Source organism: Ranitomeya imitator, chromosome 6 (genome assembly GCF_032444005.1).
Source record: "Ranitomeya imitator isolate aRanImi1 chromosome 6, aRanImi1.pri, whole genome shotgun sequence".
NCBI lineage: Eukaryota > Metazoa > Chordata > Amphibia > Anura > Dendrobatidae > Ranitomeya > Ranitomeya imitator.
The window spans coordinates 1,335,809-1,349,066 of NC_091287.1; the positions used below are offsets into that span (position 1 = coordinate 1,335,809).

The following is a 13,258-nucleotide window of genomic DNA, read 5'->3' on the forward strand; positions in this document are numbered from 1 at the left end:
GTGGGACCTTCCATATAACAGGACTAGCCCCTTCTATCACCCACAGAGGACAGACATTGTGTGGGACCTTCCATATAACAGGACTAGCCCCTTCTATCACCACAGAGGACAGACATTGTGTGGGACCTTCCATATAACAGGACTAGCCCCTTCTATCACCACAGAGGACAGATATTGTGTGGGACCTTCCATATAACAGGACTAGCCCCTTCTATCACCACAGAGGACAGACATTGTGTGGGACCTTCCATATAGCAGGACTAGCCCCTTCTATCACCCACAGAGGACAGACATTGTGTGGGACCTTCCATATAACAGGACTAGTCCCTTCTATCACCACAGAGGACAGACATTGTGTGGGACCTTCCATATAACAGGACTAGTCCCTTCCATCACCCACAGAGGACAGACATTGTGTGGGACCTTCCATATAACAGGACTAGCCCCTTCTATCACCCACAGAGGACAGACATTGTGTGGGACCTTCCATATAGCAGGACTAGCCCCTTCCAGCTGCGGGAGGCTCCACTCACTGTGAGAAGTTAGTCTACGTTCACACTAGCGTTATGCTAGTTTGCGTCGGGCGACGCAGCGGCGACGCATGCGTCATGCGCCCCTATATTTAACATGGGGGACGCATGTTTTTTTTTGTTGCGTTGTGCGACGCACGCGTCTTTTTTGCCGCTAGCGTCGGACCAAGAAAACGCAACAAGTTGCATTTTTCTTGCGTCCAAATTTCGGCAAAAACCGACGCATGCGTCGGAAAAACGCAGCGTTTTTGCGTGCGTTTTGCGGCGTTTTTGCGTGCGTTGTGCGTTGCGTCGCCGACGCAGCGGCGCACAACGCTAGTGTGAACGTAGCCTTACAGTCTAGTGTTGTTCACTTTCTGACCACTAGGCGGAGCCAGTTTCCGGCCTCCCTCCTGTTGCTTCCGCAGCTTAGCAATAACAGCAGAGCGACTCCCTGCGAGTAGAGAACCCCTCCCCATGGAAGACATTGGCCAATCATCTATTAGATGTCATCGCGGGATAGGTCGGCCGCCACCTCACTCTGCTGTGACGTAACCAGGGTGGAGCATGAGACGGAGGCTCCACCTCTCTTTGACGTCACACCCGAGGCCACACCTCTCGGTGATCTACGGGCAGCACATAAGATGGCGGCGGTTCTCACTAGAGACTGATAGACGCGGCTTGTCGTGTGCAGGGGCCGCCTCAGCCGCCGGGATCCGAGCTGCCAGAAACAAACATGGCGGTGGACCGCGCGTCACGTGGTCTGGGCGGCAAGTTTGAACGTTGCGCAGAACCGGAAGTGAATGTTGAAAATTCCCCGCTACGAGGACTGGTGAGTGTTGACGGCGCCGGTGGGGGGAGGGCTGTGTATATACCACCTATATACACTGTATACCCCTGTACAGTGTGTATATACCACCTATATACACTGTATACCCCTGTACAGTGTGTATATACCACCTATATATACTGTATACCCCTGTACAGTGTGTATATACCACCTATATACACTGTATACCCCTGTACAGTGTGTATATACCACCTATATACACTGTATACCCCTGTACAGTGTGTATATACCACCTATATACACTGTATACCCCTGTACAGTGTGTATATACCACCTATATATACTGTATACCCCTATACAGTGTGTGCACCGCCTATATACACTGTGTACCCTTATACAGTGTGTATATACCACCTATATATACTGTATACCCCTGTACAGTGTGTATATACCACCTATATATACTGTATACCCCTGTACAGTGTGTGTATATCACCTATATATACCGTATACCCCTGTACAGTGTGTATATACCACCTATATACACTGTATACCCCTGTACAGTGTGTGCACCGCCTATATACACTGTGTACCCCTATACAGTGTGTATATACCACCTATATATACTCTATACCCCTGTACAGTGTGTATATACCACCTATATATACTGTATACCCCTGTACAGTGTGTGTATATCACCTATATATACCGTATACCCCTGTACAGTGTGTATATACCACCTATATACACTGTATACCCCTGTACAGTGTGTATATACCACCTATATACACTGTATACCCCTATACAGTGTGTATATACCACCTATATACACTGTATACCCCTATACAGTGTGTATATACCACCTATATACACTGTATACCCCTATACAGTGTGTGCACCGCCTATATACACTGTGTACCCCTATACAGTGTGTATATACCACCTATATATACTGTATACCCCTGTACAGTGTGTATATACCACCTATATATACTGTATACCCCTGTACAGTGTGTATATACCACCTATATACACTGTATACCCCTATACAGTGTGTGCACCGCCTATATACACTGTGTACCCTTATACAGTGTGTATATACCACCTATATATACTGTATACCCCTGTACAGTGTGTATATACCACCTATATATACTGTATACCCCTGTACAGTGTGTGCACCGCCTATATACACTGTGTACCCTTATACAGTGTGTATATACCACCTATATATACTGTATACCCCTGTACAGTGTGTATATACCACCTATATACACTGTATACCCCTGTACAGTGTGTATATACCACCTATATATACTGTATACCCCTGTACAGTGTGTGCACCGCCTATATACACTGTGTACCCCTATACAGTGTGTATATACCACCTATATACACTGTATACCCCTATACAGTGTGTATATACCACCTATATACACTGTATACTCCTATACAGTGTGTATATACCACCTATATACACTGTATACCCCTGTACAGTGTGTGCACCGCCTATATACACTGTGTACCCTTATACAGTGTGTATATACCACCTATATATACTGTATACCCCTGTACAGTGTGTATATACCACCTATATACACTGTATACCCCTGTACAGTGTGTGCACCGCCTATATACACTGTGTACCCCTATACAGTGTGTATATACCACCTATATATACTGTATACCCCTATACAGTGTGTGCACCGCCTATATATACTGTATACCCCTGTACAGTGTGTATATACCACCTATATATACTGTATACCCCTATACAGTGTGTGCACCGCCTATATACACTGTGTACCCTTATACAGTGTGTATATACCACCTATATATACTGTATACCCCTGTACAGTGTGTGTATATCACCTATATATACCGTATACCCCTGTACAGTGTGTATATACCACCTATATACACTGTATACCCCTGTACAGTGTGTATATACCACCTATATATACTGTATACCCCTGTACAGTGTGTATATACCACCTATATACACTGTGTACCCTTATACAGTGTGTATATACCACCTATATATACTGTATACCCCTGTACAGTGTGTATATACCACCTATATATACTGTATACCCCTGTACAGTGTGTGCACCGCCTATATACACTGTGTACCCCTATACAGTGTGTATATACCACCTATATATACTGTATACCGCTATACAGTGTGTGCACCGCCTATATACACTGTGTACCCCTATACAGTGTGTATATACCACCTATATATACTGTATACCCCTGTACAGTGTGTATATACCACCTATATACACTGTATACCCCTGTACAGTGTGTGCACCGCCTATATACACTGTGTACCCCTATACAGTGTGTATATACCACCTATATATACCGTATACCCCTGTACAGTGTGTATATACCACCTATATACACTGTATACCCCTATACAGTGTGTGCACCGCCTATATACACTGTGTACCCTTATACAGTGTGTATATACCACCTATATATACTGTATACCCCTGTACAGTGTGTATATACCACCTATATATACTGTATACCCCTGTACAGTGTGTGTATATCACCTATATATACCGTATACCCCTGTACAGTGTGTATATACCACCTATATACACTGTATACCCCTGTACAGTGTGTATATACCACCTATATACACTGTATACCCCTATACAGTGTGTATATACCACCTATATACACTGTATACCCCTATACAGTGTGTATATACCACCTATATACACTGTATACCCCTATACAGTGTGTGCACCGCCTATATACACTGTGTACCCCTATACAGTGTGTATATACCACCTATATATACTGTATACCCCTGTACAGTGTGTATATACCACCTATATATACTGTATACCCCTGTACAGTGTGTATATACCACCTATATACACTGTATACCCCTATACAGTGTGTGCACCGCCTATATACACTGTGTACCCTTATACAGTGTGTATATACCACCTATATATACTGTATACCCCTGTACAGTGTGTATATACCACCTATATATACTGTATACCCCTGTACAGTGTGTGCACCGCCTATATACACTGTGTACCCCTATACAGTGTGTATATACCACCTATATATACTGTATACCCCTGTACAGTGTGTATATACCACCTATATACACTGTATACCCCTATACAGTGTGTATATACCACCTATATACACTGTATACCCCTATACAGTGTGTGCACCGCCTATATACACTGTGTACCCTTATACAGTGTGTATATACCACCTATATATACTGTATACCCCTGTACAGTGTGTATATACCACCTATATACACTGTATACCCCTATACAGTGTGTGCACCGCCTATATACACTGTGTACCCCTGTACAGTGTGTATATACCACCTATATACACTGTATACCCCTATACAGTGTGTATATACCACCTATATACACTGTATACCCCTATACAGTGTGTGCACCGCCTATATACACTGTGTACCCTTATACAGTGTGTATATACCACCTATATATACTGTATACCCCTGTACAGTGTGTATATACCACCTATATACACTGTATACCCCTATAGTGTGTGCACCGCCTATATACACTGTGTACCCCTGTACAGTGTGTATATACCACCTATATACACTGTATACCCCTATACAGTGTGTATATACCACCTATATACACTGTATACCCCTATACAGTGTGTGCACCGCCTATATATACTGTATACCCCTGTACAGTGTGTGCACCGCCTATATACACTGTGTACCCCTATACAGTGTGCGCCGCCTGTATATACTGTATACCCCTGTACAGTGTGTATATACACTGTATACCCCTATACAGTGTGTACCACCTATATATGCTGTATACCCCTGTACAGTGTGTATATACCACCTATATATACTGTATACCCCTGTACAGTGTGTATATACCACCTATATACACTGTATACCCCTATACAGTGTGTGCACCGCCTATATACACTGTGTACCCTTATACAGTGTGTATATACCACCTATATATACTGTATACCCCTGTACAGTGTGTATATACCACCTATATATACTGTATACCCCTGTCCAGTGTGTATATACCACCTATATATACTGTATACCCCTGTACAGTGTGTGCACCGCCTATATACACTGTGTACCCCAATACAGTGTGTGCGCCGCCTGTATATACTGTATACCCCTGTACAGTGTGTATATACCACCTATATACACTGTATACCCCTATACAGTGTGTGTGTACCACCTATATATACTGTATACCCCTGTACAGTGTGTATATACCACCTATATATACCGTATACCCCTATACAGTGTGTGTGTACCACCTATATATACTGTATACCCCTGTACAGTGTGTATATACCACCTATATACACTGTATACCCCTATACAGTGTGTACCACCTATATATACTGTATACCCCTGTACAGTGTGTATATACACTGTATACCCCTATACAGTGTGTGTGTACCACCTATATATACTGTATACCCCTGTACAGTGTGTGCACCGCCTATATACACTGTGTACCCCTATACAGTGTGTGCACCGCCTGTATATACTGTATACCCCTATACAGTGTGTACCACCTGTATATACTGTATACCCCTGTACAGTGTGTATATACCACCTATATATACTGTATACCCCTATACAGTGTGTGCACCGCCTATATATACTGTATACCCCTATACAGTGTGTGCACCACCTATATATACTGTATACCCCTGTACAGTGTGTATATACCACCTATATATACTGTATACCCCTATACAGTGTGTGAACCACCTATATATACTGTATACCCCTGTACAGTGTGTATATACCACCTATATATACTGTATACCCCTATACAGTGTGTGCACCACCTATATATACTGTATACCCCTGTACAGTGTGTGTATATACCACCTATATATACTGTATACCCCTATACAGTGTGTGAACCACCTATATATACTGTATACCCCTGTACAGTGTGTATATACCACCTATATATACTGTATACCCCTATACAGTGTGTGCACCGCCTGTATATACTGTATACCCCTATACAGTGTGTGCACCGCATGTATATACTGTATACCCCTGTACAGTGTGTATATACCACCTGTATATACTGTATACCCCTATACAGTGTGTATATACCTGTGTATACTTCAAACAAGCCATAGAGACCCTGAAAGACAAGGCCTGCAAAACCTTCTATGCCATCCGAAGGACACTCTACCATCTGAAGCCACCAGTGAGGGTCTGGCTAAAAATCTTCGACTCCATCATCGCCCCAATCCTCCTGTATGGCAGCGAAGTCTGGGGTCCTCACACCTACCCAGACTGGTCAAAGTGGGACTCCAGTCCAACAGAAATATTCCACCTGGAATTCTGCAAGCACCTTCTCCAGGTCCATCGGAGCACCTCCAACAGTGCTTGTCGGGCCGAGCTGGGCAGATTCCCTCTACACCTGACAGTTCTAAAGACGGCGCTGTCATTCCGGGCTCACCTGCATAGGAGCAATCCAAGCTCCCATCACCATAAAGCCCTGATACATGAAGGTGAAACAGAAAAACCAGAACCCCCGGAACAGCCCAGCCAAACCCAACCGGAGCAGAACACCAATCACAACATCCTGACAAATGCCGGAATCAGGAAGATGGCAGATGAAGGCCAGGAGAGGTATGTCAGTGACTGGAAGAATGATATCATCAGCTCACAGAAACTGACCATGTACCGGAGCCTACAGAGAGACTACAGACTGGCCCCATATCTGGAGAAACTCCCGGACCCCAGAGACCGCCAGATCCTGAGCCGATATAGACTCAGTGCCCACAGTCTGGCCATCGAATGTGGCCGACACAGGCAGAGCTACAAGCCCAGGGAGGAAAGACTGTGCCAACACTGTGATCAGGAGGCCATAGAGGACGAAACCCACTTCCTGCTACACTGCTCCAAATACTCAGCAGTGAGGGACACTCACTTCAGGAGACTCTCACATCTCTTCCCAGACTTCATCACCATGAAGGAGGAAGAGAAAACATATATCCTGCTGGGAGAAGAAGAGAGAGCGGTGGAGATAGCAGCGCGGTATGTGAGCGAATGTCATAGACTGCGAGAAAGAGAACTATGATGCCATGGACTATAGCCCCCAACCTGGACCTGCCCCATCCACCTCCCCTATGCCATGGACTATAGCCCCCAACCTGGACCTGCCCCATCCACCTCCCCTATGCCATGGACTATAGCCCCCATCCTGGATCTGCCCCATCCACCTCCCCTATGCCATGGACTATAGCCCCCACCCTGGATCTGCCCCATCCACCTCCCCTATGCCATGGACTATAGCCCCCAACCTGGACCTGCCCCATCCACCTCCCCTACGCCATGGACTATAGCCCCCAACCTGGATCTGCCCCATCCACCTCCCCTATGCCATGGACTATAGCCCCCAACCTGGACCTGCCCCATCCACCTCCCCTATGCCATGGACTATAGCCCCCACCCTGGATCTGCCCCATCCATCTCCCCTATGCCATGGACTATAGCCCCCAACCTGGACCTGCCCCATCCACCTCCCCTATGCCATGGACTATAGCCCCCACAATGGACCTGCCCCATCCACCTCCCCTATGCCATGGACTATAGCCCCCAACCTGAACCTGCCCCATCCACCTCCCCTATGCCATGGACTATAGCCCCCACAATGGACCTGCCCCATCCACCTCCCCTATGCCATGGACTATAACCCCCACCCTGGATCTGCCCCCATCCACCTCCCCTATGCCATGGACTATAGCCCCCACAATGGACCTGCCCCATCCACCTCCCCTATGCCATGGACTATAGCCCCCGCAATGGATCTGCCCCATCCACCTCCCCTATGCCATGGACTATAGCCCCCATCCTGGATCTGCCCCATCCACCTCCCCTATGCCATGGACTATAGCCCCCACAATGGATCTGCCCCATCCACCTCCCCTATGCCATGGATTATAGCCCCCATCCTGGATCTGCCCCATCCACCTCCCCTATGCCATGGACTATAGCACCCAACCTGGATCTGCCCCATCCACCTCCCCTATGCCATGGACTATAGCCCCCATCCTGGATCTGCCCCATCCACCTCCCCTATGCCATGGACTATAGCTCCCACAATGGATCTGCTCCATCCACCTCCCCTATGCCATGGACTATAGCCCCCAACCTGGACCTGCCCCATCCACCTCCCCTATGCCATGGACTATAGCCCCCAACCTGGATCTGCCCCATCCACCTCCCCCACAGCTCCTACCCAACATCCCCACAGTCCCTATCCCTATTGCCTTTATACACTTGCTTTGGCAAAACTGATGTGTATTTGGTCCAAACAATAAAGCTTCTTTGAATCTTGAATCTATACCACCTATGTATACTGTATACCCCTGTACAGTGTGTATATACCACCTATATATACTGTATACCCCTATACAGTGTGTGCACCGCCTGTATATACTGTATACCCCTGTACAGTGTATATACCACCTATATATACTGTATACCCCTGTACAGTGTGTGTATACCACCTATATATACTGTATACCCCTGTACAGTGTGTGCACCGCCTGTATATACTGTATACCCCTGTAGTGTGTATATACCACCTATATATACTGTATACCCCTTGTCACGATTCCCCTGACCGCTGTCACCACTGGGTCAGGATTCACACCGTGACCGTCACCCCTACGTCACGGATCAGGGTGACTTTAGGCCAACCGACGGCTATCACATGTGGGGGGCTTATCTTAGTTATCCCTCCACTGCTAACAATGTGATGAAAAACCACACACAAGGCTATTGACCTCTTAGTTTACAGCAGGGGCTTATTCTAGGTATCCCACTGCTTTTCTATATACCACGAACTGCAGGGATTTATGTATATCCCGCTTACAGTTCCACTTAACACTTGCAGCTCTCTGGCGCCCCCTTACTCTCAGGTCAGATTAGGTACTGCACCCTGGGTAATTAGTCGCCAGAAAGGCTGCCTGCTATGTACTGGCTATTGGGCACGCTGCAGCGACGCGATAACTACTCCCACACAGGCAGGAACAATAATTATCAAACCCGCAGTTGCTTCAGCAGAATCCAACCGTCAGCACACTTTCGCTGCCACCAGCTTCGATTAAACGGGTCCGAAGCTAACCCAACACAACAGTAACAGTAGCGTATTTTCCCTTCAAGAGACTTAGGGTACGGTTTAGAGCAGGAGAACGAACTAATATATAATAGTATATCCCATTAAAAATAATTAGGCAATGCTTTATCAAAAATAGTTTATAAAGAGGTTATAAATGAGACAATTGCAAATATGTACATGGGTAATTATAACATAAAGGGAATAAATGAGAAAAGCAACACTTACATGTTTAAAGCATGACAAGCAACCAGGCTAGTGGAGTTTCCATACATCCCAGTCCATGGGATGTACCAGCTCTTCCAGGACAATAGGACAAAGCAGTCCAGAAGGAGAAATCAGCAAAAAGTGACTCCTCAGAGCCTGCCAGACACTTAAAACATTAAGGCTGTGACATCACAGAAAGGCTGGCTTATCCAGACCCTCCTCTCTCTACATTCTGCCTAAACTTTAAACTATTCTCTCTAATTTCTATAACTTCACTACAAAACATGACAGAGTCATACCAAACCCATAATTCATCTCGGATTAACGTGAGCATTCTAATGAGATCAAATATGTCCTATCTGGGATACATATTTACAGAGAAAACCCTACTTCTTTACCAGATGGAGTTAGAAGCCCGAGATTCACGGGATGTGTAAATACACGGAGTGAGACTAAGAATATATATTTTCGTATTTCTAGCTTAAATCGTTTGCCTAATATCTAACAAAACTAAACAAAGAATCTTTCATGAATTTTTGGAGCCATTTTCCTGTTCTAGCTGGAGCGAGATTCTACCCTGGCCGTAAATTCCTCTCGGCCATAAAACTTCCCCCAGTGCAGGGGCAAAGCAGCTCTTGGCTGAATGAAAGGGAAGGGGGGCTTGTTAGCCCACAGCCTTGAGCAAGAGAACTACTTATGATATTTCATACCATATCGTGACACCTCCCCCTTTTGGTGTGCGCTAGGGAGGCAGGACCTGATGGTTCTCCTCCATGCGCACCTCAGCAGGTTCACCCTGGTGGGCCAACCCATCACCATTGCCATGCTCTGGCTCCATGGTGCCTTCGCCTACCCGGTGCCCCAGGTAGGGAACCTCCCTCATGCCCATCTGACACTTTCCCGGCTTGATAGTCAGTCCTGCTTGGTGAATCCGCCTGAGCACCTCCTCGAGATGCTGCAGGTGTTCCTTCCAGGAGGGACTGAAGATGGCAATGTCATCCAAGTACGCCACGGCGTACGTCTCCAGTCCCTGAAGCAGGCGGTTGACCATCCGCTGGAAAGTGGCAGGGGCATTCTTCATGCCGAAGGGCATGACCGTGGACTCGTACAGTCCAAAGGGTGTGATAAAGGCGGACTTCTCCTGCGCCTCGGGGCTCAGGGGAATCTGCCAGTATCCTCTACTCAAATCCATTATTGTCAGGTATTTTGCGCCAGCTAACTTCTCAAGCAGCTCCTCGATGCGCGGCATTGGGTGCGCATCCGAGGCTGTGATGGCGTTGAGCCCCCTGTAGTCCACGCAGAACCGGGTGGTCCGGTCCTTCTTTGGCACGAGAACTACAGGTGATGCCCACGCGCTCTTTGACCGTCGAATCACCCCCAGCTGTAACATCTCATCGATCTCTTGGCGCATAGTCTGCTGCACCTGGTCAGAGATTCGATAGGGTGTTCGCCGTAGTGGGGCGTGATTCCCGGTGTCCACCTCGTGGACGGCTAACTCAGTCCTCCCAGGTCGGTTGGAGAATACGACCCGGAAGGGTTCCAGTGTGGTTTGCAACTGCACCCGCTGGGGTTCAGTTAACGAGGCGCTTACCTCCACATCCTCGATGGACCCATTGGCCTTGGCTTGGGCCAGCAAGTCCAGGAGGGTGTCTTCCTCACCGTCTTCGGGCAAGCTGCAGACCGGTAGGACGAAAGGTTCACGTTCGTGATGAGCCTTCATCATGTTGACGTGAAAGGCCTTTCGCCTACCCCGAGCGTGGTCAAGCGTGACCACGTACGTGACCGGGTTGAGCTGTTGGTGGACGACGTACGGGCCCTCCCAGGCTGCCTGAAGCTTATCCGTTGGTACGGGGACCAGCACCCACACCTTTTGACCCACGTGGTAGGTCCGCTCCCGGGCGTTCTGGTCGTACCAGTGCTTCTGATCAGCCTGAGCCTGCGTCATGTTGTCATGCACCAACTGCGTCAAGGTCTGCATCTTGTCACGGAAGCGCATGACATACTCCACTATGGACACTTCAGAAGGGTTCGGCTCCTCTTCCCAGGATTCTCTTACCAACCCAAGGGGTCCCCGAACTCGCCTGCCGTACAGGAGCTCGAAGGGGGAGAACCCCGTCGAGGCCTGCGGAACCTCTCGGTAAGCGAACAGCAGGTGTGGGAGGTACCGCTCCCAGTCGCGCCCTTGAGTCTCAACCAGCATGCGTAGCATCTGTTTGAGGGTACCATTGAAGCGTTCACACAAGCCATTGGTCTGTGGGTGGTACGCACTCGATACCAGGTGCTTCACCTGCATTTTCTTACAGAGAGCCTCCATTAGGCGAGACATAAATTGGGTCCCTTGATCAGTAAGCATTTCCCTGGGAAATCCTACACGTGAAAAGATGGCCAACAGGGCATCCGCCACCTTATCTGCCCTAGTTGACGACAGAGCTACTGCCTCTGGGTACCGGGTAGCATAGTCTACCACAGTAAGGATGTATTGCTTTCCAGAGCTGCTGGGGACGGCCAGCGGGCCCACAATGTCCACCGCGATCCTCTGGAAAGGCTCCTCTATCACTGGCAAAGGGATCAGGGGAGCCTTAAGAGCAGGCCCTGCCTTCCCCACTCTTTGACAGGTGACACAGGAGCGGCAGTAGTTTGACACATCTGTCCCCATCTTAGGCCAATAGAAGTGTTGAGACAGCCGGGCCTTAGTTTTGCTGATCCCCAAGTGTCCAGCTAGCGGGATCTCATGGGCAATCCGCAACAACTCACCCCGGAATTGCTGTGGGACGACCAGCTGTCTTTCCCTCAACCACTCCTTTTGTGATTCTCCGGGTACTGTCTCCCGGTACAACCTTCCTTGTTCCCAGAACACCCTCTCCTTATCAGTCACGGAGGGGGGCGTCTCGGCGAGTTGTCTCAAACTCTCTAGGCTCGCATCTGTGTGCAGAGCGGCCTGAAACTCCTGGCTAGGGGAAGCCAAAAGCGACGTCAGGGTCCCTTCCCCACGGGAACCCTCTTGGACCTGCTCTGGGTCCACCTCTGGTTCAGTCACAGTGGTGACTGAGGAGGGTCCGGAAGGCAGACAGTTATCTGCGTTCCGGGCACTCTGACTGCGGGTGACAGCAGCTACGTAGGCTGTCTCCCCGGGGATTTCTACAGGCCCATCAGCCGGCGCTGCTATGGGCTCTACCTCCCCATCCACCCCCAACACTCCAGGGGCTGTGCTACTTATGGGCCAGTTACCTTCCTCGGTGGCACTGGTCACTTTCATGGCGTCACCTTCCTCACGGTTCCCATGCATCTCCCCATTTCCTGTAGCACCGACACTTGCCCCTGTTAGGGGTTCCTCAGCCGTCTCACTCCGCAGAGCGACGTGGCTGGGCACACCTGTACCTATGGACACATTAACCTTCACAAAAAAATCATTATCAGGTTCAGCTGGCACAGGTACAACATTTTCACCATCAATCCTAGGGAAAAAATCATCAGTAGATGCATCAACACAAGATAAAGCATGGTCAGGTAACACATGCGATTTCCCATCATCATCATCATCAGGGTTAACTTTACCCTCATTAGTAGATTGGGGAGGGGTGTCAGGGACG

At 48.1% G+C, this 13,258-nt stretch overlaps 1 protein-coding gene across 4 annotated transcripts in view; it reads left to right on the top strand.

Moving 5' to 3' along the window:
• Positions 1 to 1,114: 1,114 nt before the first annotated feature.
• HASPIN (histone H3 associated protein kinase) overlaps positions 1,115 to 13,258 on the top strand; it is a 145,311-nt gene continuing 133,167 nt past the window's right edge. For 2 of the 4 annotated variants that reach the window (XM_069729038.1, XM_069729039.1), the window contains exon 1: positions 1,133 to 1,341. The gene's annotated coding sequence lies outside the window, so the exon portion shown is untranslated. Of the gene's footprint in view, positions 1,342 to 13,258 lie in introns of all 4 variants that reach the window. The other 2 variants (XM_069729040.1, XM_069729037.1) reach the window with 2 other exon arrangements.